Source organism: Falco naumanni, chromosome 9, assembly GCF_017639655.2.
Source record: "Falco naumanni isolate bFalNau1 chromosome 9, bFalNau1.pat, whole genome shotgun sequence".
NCBI lineage: Eukaryota > Metazoa > Chordata > Aves > Falconiformes > Falconidae > Falco > Falco naumanni.
This window is the reverse complement of record NC_054062.1, coordinates 49,043,904-49,067,275: the sequence shown is the minus strand read 5'-3', so window position 1 is coordinate 49,067,275 and position 23,372 is coordinate 49,043,904. Positions and strand designations below refer to the sequence as shown.

Below are 23,372 nucleotides of genomic sequence, written 5' to 3'. Positions count from 1 at the left end.
TTGTCCTGAGAGCTTCTCTGCTGCTGCTGGTGCCATTTCACTCTTGGGCATTGAGTCAAAGGATTCATCTGGCTCTTCACACGCCAAAAGAAAGAAAATCAATCTGAATGCAGAAAAGAGGAAACTACTTGTACGAAGATTTAGTAGTGAAACTACCTTCTTTTTTTTTTTTTTTTTTTCTTAAATGGCCCTTAGATCCTGTGTCTGTAAGTGCAGTCACCATGCAGTTCTGAAATCAATAACAAAATAGTTTTATGGTTCAGGTTTTGTAACGGGAGGACTAATCTCTACTTTAGAGCATTTTATATGGTGGTTTGTAACAGGAATATGATGAAACAGTGGAGATGTACATGCCATTCCATTAATGCAGTGGAAGACACTAATGGATTTTGTCTTTGTTGCTAGACTAAAACTAGGGATCTGGCAATAGTATAAATGAGAAGGTTGAGGCAGACTTTCATGATTTCATGTGGTTAAATTGAAAGATGAAGTTATGTAATCCACTAGCAGCGTTAGGAAGGATAGGATTACGTAGGCATAGTCACAGAGGTGCAGATAAAATCCTGCTTATATTTCAACATAATTTTAAGCAACCTGTGGCAGGAGCTCTGTGAGTACCAGGAGTTTCAGTGGGCGAAGGTTACGTTGGTAGCCCAGGTGATGTCAGTGTTATTGTGCAGGTTTTTAAAGATGGACTCTGTCCCAACACTGAAGTGTCTCTCAGAAAGTATTGGTTTATGTTTCAGACCAAGTTGTTAGGTGGACGACAGCAAACTCTTCCAAAGTTCATGAGGCAGTGTAGGCACAATACTGCAATCCCTCCACCCCCCAATACGGATTTCTTATCAAATTCCTCTGTGGACTAGGAAGGGATTCCTTCTTACTGTTAACTACTTTTCCTATGCTGAGTGGCTCCTCATGTGTTCACGGGAGCAAAATTCTGAAGAGCTGTAACTCAGCGTTGCGTTACCATTTCGTTCCGATATACTTTCTCCAGAGGTAAGCTAGCAGAAGCATTCTGATCTTGCCTGAATGACATAATTGATTTAGACAGTTAGAACATGCAACTGCGTTTCTGTTTTCCTATTGATACATCACTCGGGTGAAGAAAGCCATGACTTAAGCAGGTGCCAGTATGCTCCCTCTCCCTCCTATCTCTTAATTACTCTTGCAGTTACTGTGTCCTTAAAAGGCTGTATATCCCACAATCAGAAACACCAAGGAAATGTGCTGCTAAATCATCCAGTGCTACCCTGGATGCTTGACTTGGGTGATGTGAATCGCTCTGTTTCCAATGTCTCATCAAGTTTGTAGGAGCTGTGCCCTGGTTTGAACCAGGCTCCTTAATTGCTGTCTACAGGCTGCAATTCCACCCTTAACCCACCTGTTTTCCTCCGTACCTTGCACAGTGAGAGGTAACTCTGAATTCCCACTTCACTCCTTGGCTGGAGTTACGTTGCTCAGCTGGAAGAATCCAAAGTGCTGTGAAGAGACAAGGTAGATTTCCAATAAGAGTGCATTTTTTTTTCTGCACTGCTTTCCCCCACAGATTAGTATTTCTTATTTATTTATGTTTTTTAGCGAAGTGCACTGTTTTTCTTACTGACGAAGTGTGTTGCCAGATTTGGAGTCTAAATACAGCTATTCACGCAAGGGGAAAGGTTCTGTAAGCTTCTACAAGTTCTTATCTCAAAGCTGCCTGAGTTACACTGATGTCTCCACTTCCACTGCAATTTCACTACTATTGACTAACTGTGTATACCATTGTTGACTCGTTCCCTTAAAAATATGTAGGGCTGTCCATATATCTAAAAGAAAGCGTGTTGTACAGTCGCAGTGGCTGTTTGTCCCCACGACCTTTCCGTTTGTGTTTCCCAGGCTGAAAGACATGATTACAATTCTGTCCTGGTTACTCGTGTTGGTTTTTACATGCGAGGGAGACCGGCAAGCTCCCGACGAGCTGCCTGCGGCAGGCGCGTTGCAGCGCTGTAATCCTTTGATTACACAGCTGTGCCTGACATGCCCCTAAACAGCACTTCAGGGGCAAGCAGTTAATGTAGCTTTTCCATGGAATATTTATTGATTTGTGTTACACCTGGTTTCCAGCAGCTGTTGAACGTGGGTTGTAAGCGCTAGTTTGAAGGAGGGTGGCATCCTCTATAAGAAGAGACAACCAGGTGATGGCCATGGTACCTTGTGAGAAGAAATGGGAAGAAAAATGATGTCCAGTTGAGTACAGGTGGCTGGTGGCAATGACAAGGCAGCTGTGGTGGTGACCAGGTGTGATGGGGAAGGTGACTAGGTCTGTGGCAGGCTCTGTCCCAACACTCTACTTCCGTGGCAGCACGCCAGAGGCCATGGACTCACCACTCCAACCCATCGCCCTGCTTCTTCTCATTCACAGATCCAGCTTCTTAAAATTCCCCCAAGACATGGAACTGGCTGGAACACGGTTTCCAAATCTCTGAAGTGGCAAGCCTGCTGGTTTCCGTACAAACCTGCCAGAAATGAGGTGGCACACATCAGCTAACCCAGCTCCGGAAACGTTTTTGGAGCTCCTGGTGCATCCAACCTTCTTCCCGGGGTTTGGAGGGAGCCGCTACGGCCCCGGCAGCATTATGGGTGGGGAAAGGCGCTTGGCTGCCCAGGCGCCTGCCTTCTTGTGATAGGGCTCGTCTGAAAGGAGCGCGGTCCTGAGGAGAACGATGGTGATGGAGAGGCAGGGAGGTGAAAACGCCTTTATTCTTTTATATGCCAAGCGCAACTAAATACACACGTTCTATTCTAAAACTTCATGTGCCATCATTTGGACTCACCAAATGTGCACACCATTTTATAAATAGGTGTGGGGGGGTTTATGCCAACTCTGTATCTAAGGTAGGTTGTTCCTCACTGTACAAGGTGTAGATCCGTACCTAAATACCATATACTAACACTGACATTTTTTTTTTTCATTTGCTTCACACCTTCCAGTAGGGAAAAAAAACACGAGGAGGTATTTTTCCTGTAAAAAAACCTTGATGTTCGGTGTGGTTGAATGTACCCTGCTATCTTACTATAAAGTTAGAAAAACTGATGAGATTGAAAAAGACTTTTGCATTATTAGGTTTTTTTGCATATATTGGTGCACGGTTTAAATAAACCAAGTTTAAGTTAGACCTGGTAGCTTCTCAGTATTGCATGGATTATAGGGAAGGACATTTCTTGCAAATAACGACGGTCTTTGTGTTACAGGTGAGTTTTAACTGGGGAGAACTGTGAGATCAAACAAAAAGAGTGAAAGCAAAATGCAAGGTTCAAAGACGTACAGAGAAAAAAAGATAAAACCGGTTTGAAAAAATGTGAGCTTCTGTAAGATGCAGAGGGAAAAGAATAAAGGTTTATCTGTAATGTGTGTACTTAGGGCACCCGTTACAAGAAACCTGGTGGCCGGTAGTGTTGAAAGTAGGCGGCTTGTTGGATGTGAGTTTGCAATATTGGATGGTATCAGACGACTGAAGATCGTGGTCTCCTTATATGCTTTACGTGCCTAGTTGGGGTTCATGTCCTGGGGCAGTGTGGGGAAAAAAAGCACTTTTTAAAGTGCTTTGGATCTGGCACCAAACTAGTAGGGAGAGAAAAACAAATAGGGGAGACCTCAGGAAAAAAAAAAAAAAAAAGAAATCAGGATTCTGGAAGATTTTGCATGTGATTTGAAGAAAACGTAAGAACCTGGTGTTCACATTGCTGCACCGAAGCTAAGATGTAAATGGCCTGTGAGCGCTGGAAGTTGTCAGCCCAGAGAAGAGGGACTCTGACTGGTGCAGCCAAGAGGTTTCACTGTATAGAGCTAGAAATGGGAGGAAATGGAGAAGGATAGCTTAATAGATTATTAGCAGTATATATTATGAAATGAGATGGGTTTGCTTGCAGGGCCAGCTCTTCACAGGGGAGCTTCATCTCCTGAAAATTCTTTCAACAGGTCTTAAAACCAACACTTTTTTTCAAGTCCATAAGATGCCTTATCTAATATTCCTTTCCAGCCTCTTTGATTTTGGCTACTTGTCGGTTGAGATATTTGTCTTCTGGCTGAGCTACGCAGCTATTAAAGAGATAATGTTCAATAGATATCGTCAATGTTAAATAATTTAAATGGATAATGAACCTGAAATTTCTAGGATTTTCAAGGAGCACTCTGAAAGCCCAGCTTTTTGTAAATCTATTTCACCACGTTAGGCTGGCGGTCGTGCTCCTCTTCTGTCTTCAGTCCGTGCCTAGTACATTTGCAGGACGGCTGCTAAACGGCTCATCCTTCTGGATTGATTACTGAAGCCCGAGGAAGATTCCTGGGGCTGTTTCTGGAAGGGGTTTGGGAGGTCGCTTTATTGAGGTGGAAGAGCAGCAGGTCCCACGTGCAGGGGTTTTGACCCTGCGCAGAGCTGGTGCCTGTCCAGCTCCCCGGTGGAGCGTGGGTTCACCCTGGGAGGTTGTGCTCAGGATCGGGGACTCTCTGCTCGTTTTGTGGCTCCCTGGAGCTCCGACCTGGGATAACACTGCGGTGTCTGGGTTGTATCTGCATCTATGTGCGGAGGTCAGCTAAAAAGTCCGGGTAAAACCACTGCTGTGCATTAAAGGCTACCGATAGCCGTTACAGCACAAGATGTGGTGGCGGTCTCCTCGTTTAGAAAGACAAAAGTGTATTCTTGAGCACTTCAGCATTGAGTATTACAGCTTTATGCCCTGAGCAACTCGTTGGAGCCATTCATAAAGTAAATAATTTAGATGAAAAATTTCATAAATTATAGAGCTATGAAAACAGTATCTCAGGTTGAGGATTAACTTGCCTGAGGAACAGATAAGGATAAATTAGAATGAAAGCACGATCGCTTTTGACATTTAGTATTAGAATTACTCTGCAAAGCTATTTATACCAGCTTTAAAAACAGTTTCAACAAGAGATGTGATGTGAGAGGTGAACAGAAGGGAACAGTGGAACCTCTCGTTACAGGAAAGAGGAAAAATTCATTTGTCTGACATCAGGCTATTTTAAATATTGAAGTGTTTAACTCTGCAGAGAGGATTTTTGAACATTGCTAAGGAGATCAGCATTATTAAAAACACACAGCATAGTAAAATAGAATATATATTGGTATCCATGGAAATCCCAAGTGGATTTCTCTTGCATTAGGGTAGATGGAGAGTAAATCAGCTCTTGGTTTTCAGTGGTGTAAGGGGGACCAGAATCTGGCTCCTCCAAACTGTGGGCACTGAAAATGTTTTCCAGTTGTTTTGGAGAAGGTCAGAGTCCTCTGCTTGACAAAGTGTGCGGCTGTAGCGGTAAGGCTGGAAAACCAGTGCTATAACGCTCTGGTACTAGACAGCGAGTAGTTTTTAGCTTAAGCCACCACTACATTTCTTTTTAAAAAACAGATTCCAGTAACTCTTTGGGTAAAATGCCTTTCTTAGATGGCTTTGAATCACCTGCTGCTTATTTCTGTGTAAAGCTTTAAAAATGGAGTATTCTTGCAGTTTGATATCATAGTTACAATGCTACAATAACTCAGTGTGGTGTAACACAGGGGAATGCATAAAAAGCTTCAGCTGAGTTTCGATAGCTTTTTTTTTAATGGTACCCATTAAGTGGGTGTAGTAACGTATCCTGTTTTTCAGTTTTTTATCTTGCTGCACTAGTACATTGGATAATGAAAGATTAAAAAAAAACCACTAAGAAATGTGCTGTGAAAATGCAGGTAAGCATGTAAATATCAACAGTAATTTTTGTGGGACTATTACAATTCCTAAATGCTAAGGCTTTTCCATAATAGAAAATGAACTGAAACTTTATGACAATGTATTTTTGTGCATTAAAAATACTTGCCTGTTAATGAAATAAGAATATCCCGGCCATAATCACTAAAAATTTCACACTGCAGCATTTTAATAACCTTCGTTGTGTATTTTTAAAGATAACAAGTAATTCTGAAATAGCAAATATCATTAAGTTGCATTGAACAGAAAAACTGCGGGTTTGAAATGAGATAATATAAATGCTGTGTTCATTCCAAACGGCAATTCTCAGGATGAACCTCTGGCTTCATTAAAGTCAATGAAACGTCTTCCTGCTGACTTCAGCATGCCAGGATTTAAAAAAAAATAGAATTGAAATGGGATCTTAAAAAGTTTTCTTCTCGATGAGTGACTGAAGCTGAAGTCATTCAGCTGCACTTTTGTGTGCATCTGTTCTTTAGTTCAGCCAGGAGGAAGCCTTAAGCTGAAGATCGTGTCTGGTGGGGATGGGGGTATGTGTAAAGGAAATAATATTTCTCTTTGAAATAATCTATCGGTAGTTGTGTTATCCCAGAGGTCCCCTTTTATTGAGATCCTGCAGACGTGTGCTCCTTTCCACGCTAAGGGAAGCTGACCGTGGAGGTGGACATTCCTGGTAAGGACTTTCAGGTCTTAAAAGTGATGGAAAGCCCCAAAGTCTGCCTCTTTATTTAAAGTATTGCACGACTGTATTGTGTGGGTGGGAGTCTGGGCAGGCTTTTGCACCCAGTGCAGCGTTCAGGCATGGTTTGAGGGACATTTTTATCTTTGTCCTTTTGGCATCAAGGATTTTTAGGTAGCAATTGAATAGGAGGAAGGAATTAATTTGATTTAGCGATGTCAAACTGAAAATGAAGTTCCTCCTGGCACATCCTTCGAAGAATGCTCAATGGCTCTGGATTTAGCTTGCCATCCGCTTTAGTTTTGCAGGGATATTTTTGGACTTCCTCTGCTGATAAATATTTAGAGTCTGTTTATATTTAATCTCATTTCTGTTAGTGCTTAGAGATTTTTTTCCCATAAATACTTATTACTGAAGAAATTGGTGTTACAAGCCTTGAAAATGCAGTGCTAGCAATTTTGTAATTTTAACTGTATCTGACTGACAGTATATATATTAATTATCCAAGAGAGGTTTATAGCTTTCTACAAGAGAGCTTTATTCCTGGGCTGTAGGAGTTAGAAGGGGAGCTGTGCTCGCTTTGTGTCTGGAGTGCAGGTTTAGGTGCAGTGGGCTTGGCTGGATTAGATGTGACCATTGCTGAGGAGCAACAAGGTATGGAAAGTGGAAAGGCTGCTTCAGGTTTGTGTAAGTGTAAGTCACCAGGACGCCGCTAAGCTCAGAATCAAAATTGCAGCTGTTTCTTTTTTTGTTCAATTAAACCCTCATGAAAAACAGTTCAGAGAAACCTGGGCTGATATTAATTACTTTGAGGACTTGAAGGATTTCCTTTGCAAAAGTCTGTGCAGCCTTTTCTTACAGTCTGGCCCTGTACAATTCTCTCTGGTGTCCCCCAGCTAAATCCTGGTGCTGTTTTGCTAATTCCTTTTTTGAGTCATGTTTTGCCTGATGTGAATATGACAATCCCACTTTAATTAGATTACAGCAGTTGTCACCATGCATAGGGACCGTGATGCCTAGGAGTCTCAGAAGTATCTGTGTCAAAATAAATAAATAAAACATCTAGAAAGCTTTACTAAGAAGCAGTAAACTTAAAATTTGAATTGGTAAACAGCTTTGAAATTAGTTGCCTTGTTATATTACAGCGTATAGCCACCAGATGTCACTTATTTTGTGCACCACTGTGCTTGGGAGAAATACGCCCCTGGTATGTAAAAGATTAAAGAAAAAAAGCAACTTGCTATAAGTGGCTTTGTTTCTGTTTTTATTCATAATGGGCAACTGTCTTCCTTGATAAATATTTCCATCTTAAAATAGATTGTATAAACTCGTTTCTCACAGATAATATAGGCTTGCATTTTTTATGAGCCTTAAATGTCAGCAGTGACATTTTGAAATTCAGTCTTTAAGAAAATAATTAATAGGCTTTCTAGATTTTCAGTAGGATGAAAGTACCTTTTATAGAAAGGACAGTTTTGTTGTTAGGAATTATACTGTTGTTAAAGACACTTGAACCAGTGGCATATATGTTCCTCTTCAGCCAAGTCAAAAGCAATGAGATGAGTCTTGAAGTCACACGGGACTGAAAGCAAGGTGGAAGTGTGTGCAGACGGGGGGAGGACCACTTCTGAAAACAGAGAACAGCATCCGCTTACAGAACGATGCAATTGATCCACAGGGTTTAAAGGCTTCAGAGAAAAGGGTAAATAAACAGAAACGTTGATATATCTCTTAAAGTGGAAAAGGAACACTTGGTACCCAGTGCAAAGCGGTTTTTCCCGACCCCAGTGAGTGTGAGCAGTATCAGTGAGCGGGATGAGACGACGGATTGCTCACCGGTGAGAGCGAGCACAGGGCTCGTGATCTGGGTCGTGGTGCTCAACGGTGGGTTTTTTTCTTCTCATCACTAGAGATGCTAGATCGACAGGTGCAGACCTTCTTTCTGTTCTCTGGTCACATAAGCCTCTTGCTCATTTATTTTTTGGTCTGTGCTCAAAGGCAGCACCATTAGAAAAGGGAAATTTCATTTTCTGGACTTGAAGCAGAACAGCTGAAAATTGAGTGATTTGCTAAAGGATAATGATTAATGTTTGGGGTTTTGTCCCCAGTGGTAGTATTGTAGTTTGTTTTCATGTTTTAAATGTGTCTTCTACTTCAGATTTCAGTTTGAGATGGAGTTGTACTCACTCTGTGGATCTCATGACGGTTGGAGGATGTCAATCCATTGCTCCGAATGAATGATGTGGGGGCTGCTCTCCAAATTATTTTCCTTTTGAGTCCTCAGGAGCAGCTGTTTTGAAAGACTAGCTACCTTCATTTTTCATCTGTGGTGAAAAATGTGCTCTAGCATGGCATTCATTAGCTCGAGGCAGAGTATATGGCACAGACTTCCCCCCCCCCCCCCCCTTTTCTTCTACGCTTGAGCAAAACCGGAGGTGAGCAAAGCACTCCTTAACTAACAGAAATAGTGTTGACTTCTAAATGCAACAAATTAGTGTTTTAGCAGATAATATGAAACCAGTTATTGAGGGCTGCAGTTTCTTAACTTAAGAGTTGCTTATGAAACTAGGGGTTTCACTTCCTAGCTGCAGGTCTTGCACCATTGCTCCCGAAAATGCCACCTGCCAGCTTTGGCCCCCCAAAGTGCTCACTGCTGTCATCGTGCAGTGGGGTCCCAGCCTGGCTCTGGGATGGGGAGCGTGAGTGCAGCTTGGGAAGGTTAGGGAAATTACCCTCCCTGTCTTTTGAGCCTATGGAAAGACTGAAATTCGCTCTGTTTTAATATGGTTACTGGGGGAAATTCAGATTCCATGCTTTCTGCCTTAGATGATTTATTTAGAAATTGGATTGCCGGTGACTTTCTATCATGCGCAATACATATCTGCGTTTTGTTCAAAGTCCCTCAATCCCCATGTAATGGGATTCTGCATGGTGAGTTGGGAGAACTAGATTTCTTTTGGACTTCTACCATTTTATGCCATATGGTAGTATAGGTAACGCATGTCAGTACTCTGTCATTTTGTCATCCACAAATTGAAAAGCACCTTTGAAAAGCACTCTGACATCTGCCATTGGGAGTTACTCCAAGAAAGCAAATACTGGTTTTGCCCCAAGGGTCGGATACACATGGACATTAACCAAACTCTGAGATACACTTGAGTGCACTCTAGCATCCCCCTGAGTCTGCTGTGTGTGGCATGAATGTTTGCAGTGAAACTGCTGCCTTTACTCATTTAAATCATTTTTCAGGTTGGACAGAAGCTTCTATATAAAAACATTAATGAAATAACGCATACATTGTATTTAAATATTCATGTTTGGAGAATACCAGTTTGTCAGTTCCAGATTAGTTTTGTTGGTGTAGCATAGCCCTGTACCTTTAGGAGGAAACGTAAGAATAATTTCAAAGTTTTCACATGTAAAGGAAGAAAAAGCATGTGTTTGTAAGGTTTTACTCTGATTTGCTACTATTATTGAAGTCTAATTTATAACACTGAGCCGTTCGCTCAAAGAAAATGAGGTATATTATCAGCATATAATTTAGTTTTTCACTTGATGAGAACTGAAATTTTCTGAGTTTAGACTATTCTGAACTTCTGAAGTCACTTAGTTTGGTTATAAACGTTTTGGATGCTGAAGATGTTTTCCAGGATTTGAACATGCAAGGAAATTGTAAATTAAATCAAATGGTCAGTGGTGAGACTATTATTTCTCTTACATACCTAGGATGAATGATCTTCTAGCATGCCTAATTTCTCCACATCCTGGTGAGGTAACTGCTATAAAAGCAGCAGGACTGACTCAGTTATTCATGTAGTAGGTTTCATTTTTGTCCACTAGGAAGAGTTTGTCCATCTGGGCCAGAGAGCTGATCCCTGGGCGCCTTCCCCTGTTGGCCCTGCCTGGCTCAAGGTTCTGCTCCAGCTGTGCGAAGCGGGACCTGCTCTGCCGAAGGACACGGGAGATGCAGATGGGGATGGTCACAACCAAGATGCCAACTCCCCCTTGAAAGCCTAAGCGAAGAGATGAGCTTGAACAATTATGTGGCTGAAGGGTGGAGGGCTTTCATGGGGAGAGCGCTGCAGCACTTCGTGATTAAGAAACCCAACTGAAAGACCCAATTTGGTTGATGGCCTCATGGCCCAGAGGCTCTTGCGTCTGGGTGACAGGGCTGCTGGATTGGTGTTGAAGCTGTTTCTGCTGAAGCCAGGACAAACCAGAGCCGTCGGGGTGGAGGCAGCTTTGTGCTCCTGGGACCTTGGCTGTAGAGGACGTAACGCAGGACGGAGGGCTTGCGGTGTCCGGAGCTGCTCTCACAGTCCTGAATCCTTGATGGAAGATGTGGCATTTTGTGGCACTTTATTGCAGTTGCTGTCTATAGATGTGGGCATCGAGTGATCTTTTGGAAGACAATGATTAATAACGGCTTCTTGTGGCAACCGCTGTGTTTTGTTAAAACCCTTCTTGAGGGTGGAAAGTGTCAGAGGAAACCGAGTGTGCGCCAGCTCCTATAGCGCCTTGTTTCTGAAACCATACAGCTCCTTTTGGTGGCCGCTAAAAAAACATGTGCAACTGGATGGTGTTATGGATAGAACAGGTCAGTACAGACCCATTTTTCACATTTCCCTGGATCTGAGGCACTGAAAGATCCATTGCCTCTGGAGTTGCAGTTTGATGCATCACCTGGACCGAGCTCTTCTGCTGACAAATACAGCATATTTCTATACTGTTATCTGCAGATAATGTACATATTTGATTTCTTATTGTTTTGTAGTGGTTGGGTCTTGCTTTTGAGAAGTGAACCCCGCTTTCCTAGAATGCTTGTGTTGTCACTTATTTGATAAGAGTTTTAGGGGTTTTCCTTGGTGGTGTTATTTATTGTTATTTATATTATACACTAGTGCTTAGAAAACATAAATGGGTTTAAAAGCCATCTCTTCCATCCTAAGACACCCTAGCAAGCTTTTATTTCAATCTAGTCCCTGGTGCAGACATATATTAAGGAATTTCTAGTTTCTTTCACATAAAAAAATGTCCCCTCCAAACGCATCTGCATGCTCTTGATGCCATCTTAGTCTCCTGCCTGTCTGAAAGCTTTGGGTGCATTAACAGCCACCAAGTTATTACATTAATCCCATGAAATCAAAGATTCATGCATTTGACTCAAGGTAGAGTAAATGCTGTTGGCAACAGAGCAATGTAACATATGGAAATGCTTTAAAAACTTGGGAGGAATTTTTGCTGGAGATGGTTTTTGGTTAGATATGTTAATTCTGCTAAAGTTGGAGTTTATAAGTCCTTGCAAGTTATTTTGTGGGGTGTATTCTGGAGATGCTAGTGTTCTCTGCTATCTCAATTTTTTCTGCATTAGAAACTAAGCTTTTTGGGTTATCAGTAACAGTCATGCATCTGTTCTTGAAAAGCTGGCTGCCAACTGCAGTTGATGGAATTTGTGTCACTTCACATTTCTTCTGTGAATTGCTTCAGTAAATGGTTTGTTTCAAGAAGTGGAACCTGAGCTCCAGAACAGGTGTCGATGCGATTTCAGCTGCTATGTCCTATGGCAACTCTATGTCCTGTATTTGTTTAGAACCAAGGATGTCAACAAGCACTGCTGTTTGAAAATAAACCATCACTTGACCTCTCACTGTTCACTTGTGAGTTGTGCCCTGCTGCCTCCAAAGACAGAGGGATTTTTCATCAGAGTGAGAGCTGGCTGGAGCAGAGCATCTAAGAACAGTTGTTCTCCCTTTTTCCTTAAAACTGTGTCTTCTGGGCCATCTTGGGAGATGGGCTGTCCCACAGAGCAAGCGAGAGGAGCATCCCGGCCCCGGGCATCCCTGTATAGCACCCAGGTGGTGTTCAGGTAGGGATCAGTAAGGACCACTGTGTGAATTAGTTGGTTGTTACATCTGGGAGCTCCATCAAGGAGATATATATATATATAAATAATTTCTCAACGCAAGGCCTTAAAAAGTGAATTTTGACCCCTGTGTAGTTTACACAGAATAAGATTGGAAGACTGGTGTAAGACAGTCTCCCTACAACAGAAGTAATTAACATCTCAATTGGAAAAAAAGTCTCTTAGCTTGCCTGGGATTCTGTGCCACAAATAAAGACCATCTAGTTTGCTGGGCTAAATGTTGCCTTTATGTTGTAGAAAATGTTGCAGAAAAGGCAGGGTGTGAGGGGGTGCGTGCCAAATTTTTCTTGGTACATTCATCATTATGCAGAGTTGGGTTTTGGTTTTGGTTTGTTTTATTTTTCCTGGTTTCTTTTCCTGGAAAGTCAGTGAAGAAAATTCTCAGATTTTTATCTTGTTTGTTTACAATCTGCAACCCACCTAAGTGCAGCATAAAGCATGAAAAGGTATTTGTGGTTGTGTTCTTTCCAAGTGGAAAATGAGTACACTGAAGCCAAACGTGGGCAGATCCTGGAGGAACACACAGTCAAGTCAAGGGAGTTGGCGACTCAGTAGCTGGGGAACCAATTTATCTTATTATTGTTCTGGATATTACAGTATTAGCTTACTGGGTCCCAAACATAACATGGCTTTCCGCTCCCCACCCCCACCCCCCCTTTTTTTTTTTTTTTTTTTTGTAATTGTTGTAAACGGGGGTCTTTGTGAAATTGCAAGGTTACTGGGCTCATGTTTACCATGTTATGAAAATTGTATTGGGAGCTGGGATATTTTTGAGAGGCTGGTGAAAGAATGCGGCAGGTTCTCCTGACAACACTGGAAATCAGCAAAAGAAGTTGTTTGGATTTCTTTGAAGTTTGTGATAGAAGTGCTGTGCTTTAGCTGTGATGGTCTAACGATATGAGAGGGCACTAAGGATTTAATCCATTTTCAGATGGCATTAGGTTCCACATCAAGTGTGCCTCTGCCTATAAAGATGTATGTTGTTAGCAAACCAGAATATAGCCATGCAGAAACATCTTCAGAACGATGGTATCTTGTAAGCTGGTTAGTAAAAATTGTTGCACATTTGTGTCGCTAAAGAGCATGTGATACAGAAGAAGGATGGAGTCTAAGCCTCTGATGAAACACTTACGAGTAGCAGTAGCAGACTTTGGAAGTAAATGTTGCTTGACTTATGCAAAATAAAGACTTTCCTAAGATGCTGAAAGTAGTATAATATATTATGCTGGAAAGGTTTTGCTTAATAAACTGTAGCCAGAAGTTACCTGCAGAATTTTATCTGGTGATACTGTGTTACTCTTACAGAGATAACTAATTAGCAATTTCATGAGAGTACCTAGAGCTTTTTGGGTTCTCCATTTGGCCTTTGAGTCCACTTCCGAATGAGTGAGTGGTTTCTTGGTTAATGGGCCAAGATTTATCTGCTGTGTCGTTGCTTAAAGAGCTAAAGTTGTTGAACATTTATAAGTAACTACCAAGCTTGGAACACTTTTTTTTTTTTTTTTTTTTCCTAAGTATTGAAACAAAGCCACAGTTGTGATTTGGCTGATGAATAGTTTTTGTTGACTAATTTTTGTTTGAATTTACAAGAAACTTTAATGACAGACTCTAATACTGGGTTTGTCTTTTCAGGATGCAGCTGTGTATGTTTCCTTTCACCCACTCAGCACTAGATGAAAGATTAAATGCCCTATTCATGAAAAAGCACTTACATGGTACTTAGGTACAGATGAGATATGTTTTTCCATCCATTTTAATGTATGTCTCATAGAGAAGTACCATATATGACTCATAACAAAAAAATTCAGTTGACTGTGTTAAGATAGTAGAGTTTATGGAGAAAATTCAGTTTGGAGGTGGAGGAAAATCCCTTCTCAGTCACTAAAAATCAAATGAGCAGCTGTTAGCATATACGTTCTCTAGAATTGTCACAACAATATTGTGTTTAAAGCAATGTTAACTATCACATAGACCCATCCCTTTCAGAAAGACTGCTTATTTATGAAGCGTGAAGGTATATCAAATGAATTCTAGTAGATACCATTCGGTCGCATTATTGCATGCAAAAACATTTTACCATGCCATGAGATAAACAGGCACTGAAGGCATTGCATTATGCATATTCTATTTATTCTATAGAATGTTATTCATCCCCCCAAAGCAGCCTTAAATTAGCAGCTGATCTCTCACAACCCACAAGACTTGGCAATTTGTACTGTATACCATTTGCAAAGTGGCAGAAAGTCTTAGATTTCAGATGGTAGAAAGAATATGTTTCTCACTCTAAACGAACCTGAGGAAGCAGCTGCTAAAATCAAGCAAAATCAAATGTGTAAAAAGAACAAGATGGTAATCAGAGTAACATAACTGTGAATGCCCACTATTTTGCAGCATGCTGAGGCTGAAAATGCTTGCCAGGACCGTTGGAAATAACTCTCCGAACATTTTTCTCCCACGTGCTGGTTCGGGACCAGTACTCAATGCAAGAGACAAAGACCTGGGCTTAAAATAGCTCTTCAGCACTGAAAGATCTCATTCTGCAAATGCAACTGTGCTGCGCTAGCTCTCCATCTACTCCTCGAGTAAGTCAGCTGGCACTCTGATGGGGAAGATTTATTTTTCTTTAGCACAGCGAGGCTTTGGTGCTCATCTCACCCAACCTGAGAGGCGTGCGTGGCAGATGCCTAAAGCTGAGGCAGTCACTCAATCCTCACGTTGTAGCTGACACAGAGAAATTGGCTGTCCGGAGCAATTTCCTCCTGTTCAGATAAGGTGTTGCAAACGAGCGTACTGTCCTCACCTAACCGAGCTTTGCATGAAGGGAAACCCCATATCTCTATTGAGCAATATCCAGAAGGGCTATTTGAGTAAATTACAGCAATATCTGTCCAGAGACTCAAACAATGAAGCAGACGTGGCAGCCTGAAAATAAAACAGGACAGGCAAGTTGTCAGAAGGAAATGCATAACAAAAAATAGCTGGCGTTTGATAAGCGAACTCTGTCGATACCAGTCCAGCTATTTGCCTCTGAAGTAGGTATTTTTGATCGCAGCCTGGCTGCAGGGCGTATGGGAGCGGTATTTAGATACAATATTTTTTGCTACCTGCCAACCCCCAACTCCCCTGGATTTGTTTGATAAAATTATCTGGAGTGGAAGAGCTTCGTAACAGCCTTCGTGCTTCGTGTGTCCCTCTTGCTTTAGTACTTATAGCAGGGATTTGGCTGATTTGTGGAATGATGGTGGAATGATTTATTCCTTGAAAGAGTATGTAGGTGAAACTTTCTATTATTATAAAGTAATGGGATACCCTGTGTCTGGAATGAAACTTCAACAGCTGCTTGATCTTATTAAAAATGTAATAAAAACATTTGTGGCAGAACCAGTCTTCTCATGCCCACTCTTTGCACCTGAAGTTATATTTCAGGTGATCCCTTTACCATTACTGCGAGTTCTTTTGTTACTTTCTGTTTTCTACAGAAGAAAATCAATAAGGCAAATTCAGCCTGAAGAATTCTCAGTGATATTAAATCACTGAATAAGTTATTTAACTTTCTCTATCCCTGTCTTTATTTTATTTGGACCTTGGGTGTCTTTCTGGAGATTTAAGAAAATATACTTTTTTTCTTAGCAAGGGGTAAAAGTTAGCTGCCATTAGCATCAGTATTTTATGTCTGCTCTGGCTGTTAGTGACTTGATCATTTTGAAGAGGGGCTGAGTGTTTTTTTCTTAATTAGGCATGATTTCTGGTTGCATTTTGGCTACCAGAACTTTTTAATCTGGTTCCAGATTTTTGGGAGAGGAGCCTGTGAGCCCCATGGGATGGATGCGTTGGTTTATCTCTGTTTTCTTGGGATGACCTCAAGGACTGTGTAGGATATATTGGGAGGTTGCTTACAGTTACTATGAGAATTAAAAGAAGAGAAAAGATATGAAACCTCAACCATGCATGATGATTTCACAAAGTGGCTTAAAATGGCTTTTCCATGAAAAGACGTGCACTGGAGTAATTTATGTAAAGGCAAAGTTTTTCTACAGTGTGCAATTTTTTCATATTCAATATAAATCTGTCACTGATTCTGTAGCAAGATGCTATGTGAGATGAATAGAAACTAAGTGAAGTGAAAAGATGAATTGGCGGAGATGTTGCACCTCGTAGGCAGCAAGTTTTGAGCGAGAGTTGAGAAGCCAGTGTGTACCGTTAGCCAAATTCTACACTGAGCATCCTTATAAAAACATGAGAACATAATTTGGCTCCATGTTTGTACAAGGAGAAGGACTTAATTACATTGATGGGAGCTCTACCCTGATGCAGAGTGAGGGCTTCGTGGTGCCTGGGACACATGGTGCCACAGGTTGGGCAGCTGGCAGTGGTGCTTGCTTTCTTCCAGGGCTTTTGGACCTGCCTTTCTGGAGAAGCCATTACAGTGATGATGCCCCAAAGTCCTGCACTTCTCTTCAGCTCTCACAAAACCTTCAGCACAGCTCTTCCTTTTGGAAAATGACCTAGCGTGGATCTGAGGCAGGTGTTGCTGCAGAGGAGTTGCAGGCGAGATCTTGTCCCTGCCTTAGGTGTGGAGGAACCAGTCCGTTATCTTCTAAACCTGTATGCTATTTCAGATCTCGTTGGAAGACCATAATATAGTTTGGGGTTTATCAGTAGGCCAGAAGTTGTCTGGCTTTGGTTCTGTTCTGTTTCTCTGTCTGGACCTTTTCTTCTGCAAGTGGCCCAAAAATAAGTGATAGGTCTGATTCTAGACTGATTTAAATCAGGTGAAATAGTAAAAACAAGACAGAAGTCGTAGAAATTTTTTGGTGATACTCTTTCCGCTGGAAACCAGTGTAAATAAAAATGGATAGTATCGAGATTTATTATTATTTTCACATTTTCAAGGCAAATCAAACAAAAACGCATAGGAAGGTGTGGGTGTGCCTTGTTAGGAGCACCAGAAGCGGGACCGCGGTAATTTCTAGAACCTGCACAAGGCTTTAGACGCGATACCAGGTTCCTGGGGAAGGCATGGCCATACGGTAGCTGATCCAGGACAGCCTCTTGCTCCCCTTCCCCCTCCCCATGTCCCCCTTCTTTCCTTGCGTGCAATAACCGGTTTATTCGGGCAGCATTTATGCCCTAATGCAGCGGTGATTCAAGCTCAGTAAGTATTTCCTGAGCATCGCAGCACAGATAATAAGAGCGAGTCCTCATTGGATTGAAACGACTAACATTACACTGATTTTAGGGGAGTTTGCTGATTTTTTTTTTTTTTTGCAAATGAAGGGTGTCATTTGTTCCGTTCTCACGTTTTCTTTGATGAGGAAGGAGCAGAGCGTGTTTGGATTAGATCTTGAGAAAGAAACCAGCTGGGTTATGGAATAAGCCACAGTTGTTATTGAGGCGAGATTGCTGCCTCAGTGGTGATTCAGGAGGTTTTCTTTGGCTTTAAAGGCTCCAGAACTGGGTTCTTTAAAGAATATTTTAAACTCAAACAAGTGTTCAGCAGTTGTTCAACAGGTTGAATGTATAATCATGGGTTATGACCACAGTCTAGCTTTTAAAATATAACTGTTCTTCAAGTGATTGCCTTAAAAAAATATTTTTAGTAGGTTTATGTAATTTCTTGGGAGGTGCTTTGATTATTTTTTTTAAAATTGGTTTTTTTAAGCAAATTGTGGAGCTTTACATAACTTCAGTCTGCAGGAGGCTGCTGAACTTTGTGATGAATCCTGTGGCTTTTCTAAACCATTGCAATTTCTTTTGGTTTGGGTTTTATTTTATTATTTTATTTTATTTTATTTTATTTTATTTTATTTTATTTTATTTTTTTGCAAGGAGGTTGCAGAGATCAGTGGTTCATGATTCGCATTTTATTGACATATCTTCTTTCCGGCAGCTTTCTCTGAGGTAAACAGACATGAGTTCAGGCAAAGTTTCTCTTCCGAAAATGTTAACTTGAGCCAAATGTACACGATAAGCAGGACAGAGAAAATCTATGATTATTCCTTTCCTTTCCTGACCTCATTTTCTTTCTTTCTTTCTTTTTTTTTTTTTTTTTTTTGGTCATGTTTTTAATACTTGTACTGTTTATTTATTGAAGCACTGCAACCTGCCCACCAACAGGATGAACTTCCTCATGCTGTACAAATACTTCACTAACACTTGTACAAATACTTTGGCTTGTTCTGGAGAGACTATGTTTGGGCACAAAATCATTGTGCAGCCTGTAGTCTGGTTCAATTGGTATCATTTCCAGTAAGCTTGATAGCTAAAAAGTATCCATAATGGTAAAATTTTGCAGGTTTTTTATGTCCAGAGGTCATAAGCTTATCCTCCATGGGATGAAGAATTGCTGTTGTACTGGGAGAGTGCTGGTCCTGGCTGTCGCGGGCCACATGTCAATGGGAGATGGAGGAATGGAAGAGGAATTACGCGGTTGTGCTGCACTGTTACTAAACATTGCTTTTTTCTTCTATGAAAATTTTATGAAGGTTTTACTCTACCAGCCTCACTGCCCTTTCATGTTTTCATTTCACATCAGTTTTACTGTAGCCTAAGCATATTTCTTTTTTTTTTTTTCCTCAATAAAGCCTTTTCCTCGGCTGTTAAAGGTGCAGTTAACATTGTTTTTCCTGGATTTTGTAATATTTTTAACAGTTTAATGAGAAGTGTCTGCACCTGGGGAGGATTCAGTCAGTTCCAGTCCATTTTATTAACATACAAATGGACATAAGATAGGACAGAAAAGCTTATGTGGTTTTTCTAAGACCCTGCGTTCTGTATTCATCAATGTATCTCTGACAGCTCTTTTTTTTAAAAAAAATTACGATTAATGTCAAATACAGAAGGCTTGAATTGATTTTGCAAGACTATCTCAGATAAATCTGTTCAGTCACTATCATTGAGCAAGTTTCAGATCCCCGTTAGAAGACGACTGGAAAATAAATTGGAGATATATAGATATATATATATATATTTACTTATTTATTTATTTATTTATTTATTTATTTTCCAAAATGGACAGTACATAGTGACTGGTCCCTCTGAAAATAAACAGCACGGAGCTGGAGAGCAGCGGTCGGGGGCAATAACAAGGTACTCGCTGGGTGTCAAAGTGGAGGAGTTCAGGTGGAAGAATTACACAAAAACAAACATGTAGCAGGTGATAAATTTAATTGAAGTGGTGCTGTAGAGTACCTTGTGGTTACCACATCTTTTTATAGCTACCACTGTAACCTGTAGTCTCTTCGTTGTGCATCTTTTTTAAGAGGTGCTTTTTTTACCTCCCATTTCTTATCGCTCGTTATAAGGCCCTCATCTCCAGCCTCTCTTTTTCTACAGTATTTTGGCGTTTTTTGGGTTTTTTTTTGAACTCTCTCTGTTCTGCTTTGCTTCCTCTTTGAAAATCTTTGCTCAGGTGTCTTATGGCTGCCTGAAATGCTGACTTGCAAAGTGGAAATTTTTCACTTCTTGTCAGGACCCCCCTTTCTCATTCTCCTTCTCTCCAGCCATTAGGAACATCCGTGGTGGCTGGACAACCGACGAGCTCTTGGCTCCTTTCCATGGCTCTCTCTTTTGGACATTCACTGAGGGGGCAGGGGGGCGATACTTTATGTTTAAGAAAGCATAAATTTTCTGGGTTTAGCATTACACATATGAATCTGATTTGGTCTCCCTATAGTCGTTCAAATTTCTGTCAAAATCATCACAGGTCCATTTCTTTAGAGAAGTTTTAAAGACTAGTTTCATTGAAAGGTCTTACACTGATTTATTTCCCTTTGGTTTAAATGTAGTCAGTAATGATTATGCTGCGATTTCTGTCTGCCTCATCTGACTTGTAGAATAAACTCATTAAGGAAATGAACCTTTTTTTGTGGGAAGGGATTTTACAAATACTTTTGTTCAGTATTTTTCTAAATAATTATTCTTGAGTCCTTGAGGCACAGCCCGCTTGCTCTGATTGCAGAAAGCCTCCAATATGTGACAGTGTTAGGTGGGAGGAACATCAAGAATAGAGATAATTTTACAAAAGCACTTTGTCTCATAAAAAAATGCGGCTAGAAGAACGATGATTAATGCAGGATCTGAAGTGACTACCCATTTGATCTGGACACTCTTGTGGGAGTAAACCAGAACTTACTATCTCGAATGACAGCAGTGTTTCTGAAGAATTAAGATACGTTGAAAGAGCTAAAAGCGAAATAACCAGATTCTGGGGCTCATAATTAGTAGTGATTATACTTCTGTGATTTGGTGTGTTGTAGGGGTAATCAGAGGGCCCTCTGTGTATCCATTGTGTAGTCATGAGAAATTATTGTCATTGTTGGTGTCTTGGACGTTACCCAAATGTGTGTTTCAGCAATGTGTAAGTGTTCTTTCTCAGGGGCCAAGGGACACAGTCAGGCAGGAAGGCTTCTGCTGGAGACAGAGGTGTCAAAAGAATAAGCTAGGTTCGATGTTTTTGGGGGGAATGAAGAGCGCTGTAGGATGGAGAAGAAAGAAAAGCGTTTGGAAACAATGCAGAGAAAAAACATTTCTGAGCCTTGAAAGGGAAGATGAGTGTAGAGAAGGAACAAGTACTGTGGGTCCAGAGGAGGGAGCCAGTGGCAAGAGATAATGAGAAAAAAGTTTGTACATGGCTACTGACGTGTGTTTAAACTAGGAAACTGTACCTATATAAGAATTATAGTGGTGCAGATTATTTTTTTTTTTCTTGCTGTAATAGTACACTAATGTTTTGTAAGTGTGAATTCTCAAACATCTATTTCATGTTTTGATTAAGGTGACTTGGAAAATGTATTTTCATTTAAGGTAGTACAAGTGAATGTTGGACCTTTAGAAATCCCATAAAGCAATGAACTGGTCCTCTGGACTGGTGCAGTTAATTATGACAGAGCTTAGCTGCCTCTGAAAAATATTATTAATTAATTAGCATTTCATCATCCATAGTCTTCTGGGCAAAAGATACCCTTCTCTTCCGGTAAAGCTGTCATCTCCTGAATTCTTCCAACTCCTTCAACTGCCGCTGCTATCTGCAGTGATGTGTTGCCTTTCACGCGTGCGGTCCGTCCGTGTGCCCTCCGTCGGCCTCGTGCAGGAGGAGCAGTCCCCTCCCTGCTCTCCGCAGTCCCAGCGTGGCTAAAACTGTGTGTACCGAACCCTCAGGGCCATGGCTGGGGTTAGTACTGGTGTTGTCTGTGGCACAGCGAAAAGTGCCTTGTGGCAGACCAGGTCCTGGCGGATGCTGAGGAAACAGAGGTGTGGAGGCGGGAGCTGAGTCACTGCTTTCAGGGGTGCCCACAGCAGGATGGACAAGGAGCATCACAGCACTGGAGCCTTAATGTCTTTATCAGGTGACAAAAGGCAAAATAGAAGTTGCCTGTCAGAGCCACGTACTACTACTATTCCTTAGGTTTTCCCCATCTTTTTCTTTCCTTTTTCATCCTATGCCAATTTCTTGTTTTGCTTGTGACTTTTCAAGATTTCTTTTAAAATATTTCCTGGGCTTAGTTCCCCCAGAAAAGTAATTCTAGAAAATAAAAATATTTTCTGGTATATAGAAGAAGGTATATTATCTATGAAGTTTTGTATTTGATAATCTGGCTTCTCCAAACAAAGAGTTGATTTTGAGCTTAAAAATGTGGGTGATGCCAGTAGGATATTTAATAAACCATGGAAACAGAAATTCTAGAGGAACCATGCATAAATATGCTTTAATTAAGGCCATCCTTAAGCTCATGACTTGTTTGTGACTTTAAGCGTCTCTGCTCTGAATGCTGCCTGGAAAACCAAGCTATGGACAAGCTCCAACCAAGACAAAAACTTGACATAAATACTTTAAACAGCACTGGTTGCTTTTTTGGCTGTAAGCAGCTGCAGTGTGGAGGTGTTTAAAGGGGAATGGCACATACCCTGTGCCGCAGGGTGATTCAGCCCCTGGTCTGTGTGGACGTGGCAGACCTTCACGGGACCCATCAATGCTCAAGTCCCTGCCTGTGGTGCCTGCCTTGTACCAAGGGGACACCTGCTCCTGCGTTTTCGGCGTGGGCTCTCTGGTACCAAAGTGCAGACCGTTAGGGGCATTTGCTGAATCCAGAGTCTTCCCTTGAAGTTGCAGCCCTGGTGGTATGTATGTTCCTGTTGTGCTTTAACCCCAGCCAGCAACTAGGTACCACGCAGCTGCTCCCTTCCTCCCTGCTTCCCCAGTGGGATGAGGAAGAGGCTTGTTGGGGAAAAAAAAATAAAAATACGTTGAGATAAGAACAGTTTAATAGTTGAAGTAAGGTAAGATGTAATACTAATAATTGTAATGGAAGGGGAAATAACAAAAAGAGAAAAAGAAATAAAACTCAAGAAAAACCCAAACAAGTTATGCACGGTACAGTAGCTCCCCACCTGCTGACTGATGCCCAGCTGGTCCCCCAGCAGCCATCCTTCTCCACCAGCCAGCTCCTCCCAGTTTATATGCCGAGCATGATGCCCTATGGCATGGACTACCCCTTGGGCCAGTTCAGGTCACAAGCCCTGGCTGTGCCCCCTCCCGGCTTCTTGTGCCCCCCCAGCCCTTGCGCTGGCAGGGCCTGGGAAGCTGAAACATCCTTGGCTTGGTGTAAGCCCTGCTCAGCAACAACCAAACCATCACTGTGTTATCAACATTATTCTCATCCTAAACATAGCACTGCACCAGCTAATAGGAAGAAAACTAACTCTGTCCCATCTGAAACCGGGTCAGTTTTATTTAGGTAATACATCTTGCCATTTTTAGTGAGTACTGTGTTTTCAAAATCTTTGGCGAGTGGTGATTGAAGGTGTCTTGGTGACTTTGCAGTGCCTTGCAGGTGATTGCCGTCGTCCCAGAATCATTTGGTCCAGAAACCAGAGATCTTGTCGTGAGCCTTTACTCCTGTCTATTATTTAATCCCTTCAATTTGCTGAATGTTTTACTTAATGGCTTTTGGGTATTTTGTTTGGCTTTTTATCTTGTATGCTTGAAAGGAGACTGTTATCTTATCCCTGCCTTGTTCTCTT

At 41.5% G+C, this 23,372-nt stretch overlaps 1 protein-coding gene across 2 annotated transcripts in view; it reads left to right on the top strand.

Annotated features, from left to right (window-relative positions):
• The window catches only part of CHST15 (carbohydrate sulfotransferase 15), a 46,051-nt gene that overhangs the window by 1,916 nt on the left and 20,763 nt on the right, over positions 1 to 23,372 (top strand). Inside the window, exon 1 of one of the 2 annotated variants that reach the window (XM_040605663.1) lies at positions 19,373 to 19,439. The exons of the other annotated variant lie outside the window; for it this stretch is intronic. The gene's annotated coding sequence lies outside the window, so the exon portion shown is untranslated. Of the gene's footprint in view, positions 1 to 19,372; positions 19,440 to 23,372 lie in introns of those variants that run through there. 2 annotated transcript variants of the gene reach the window in all.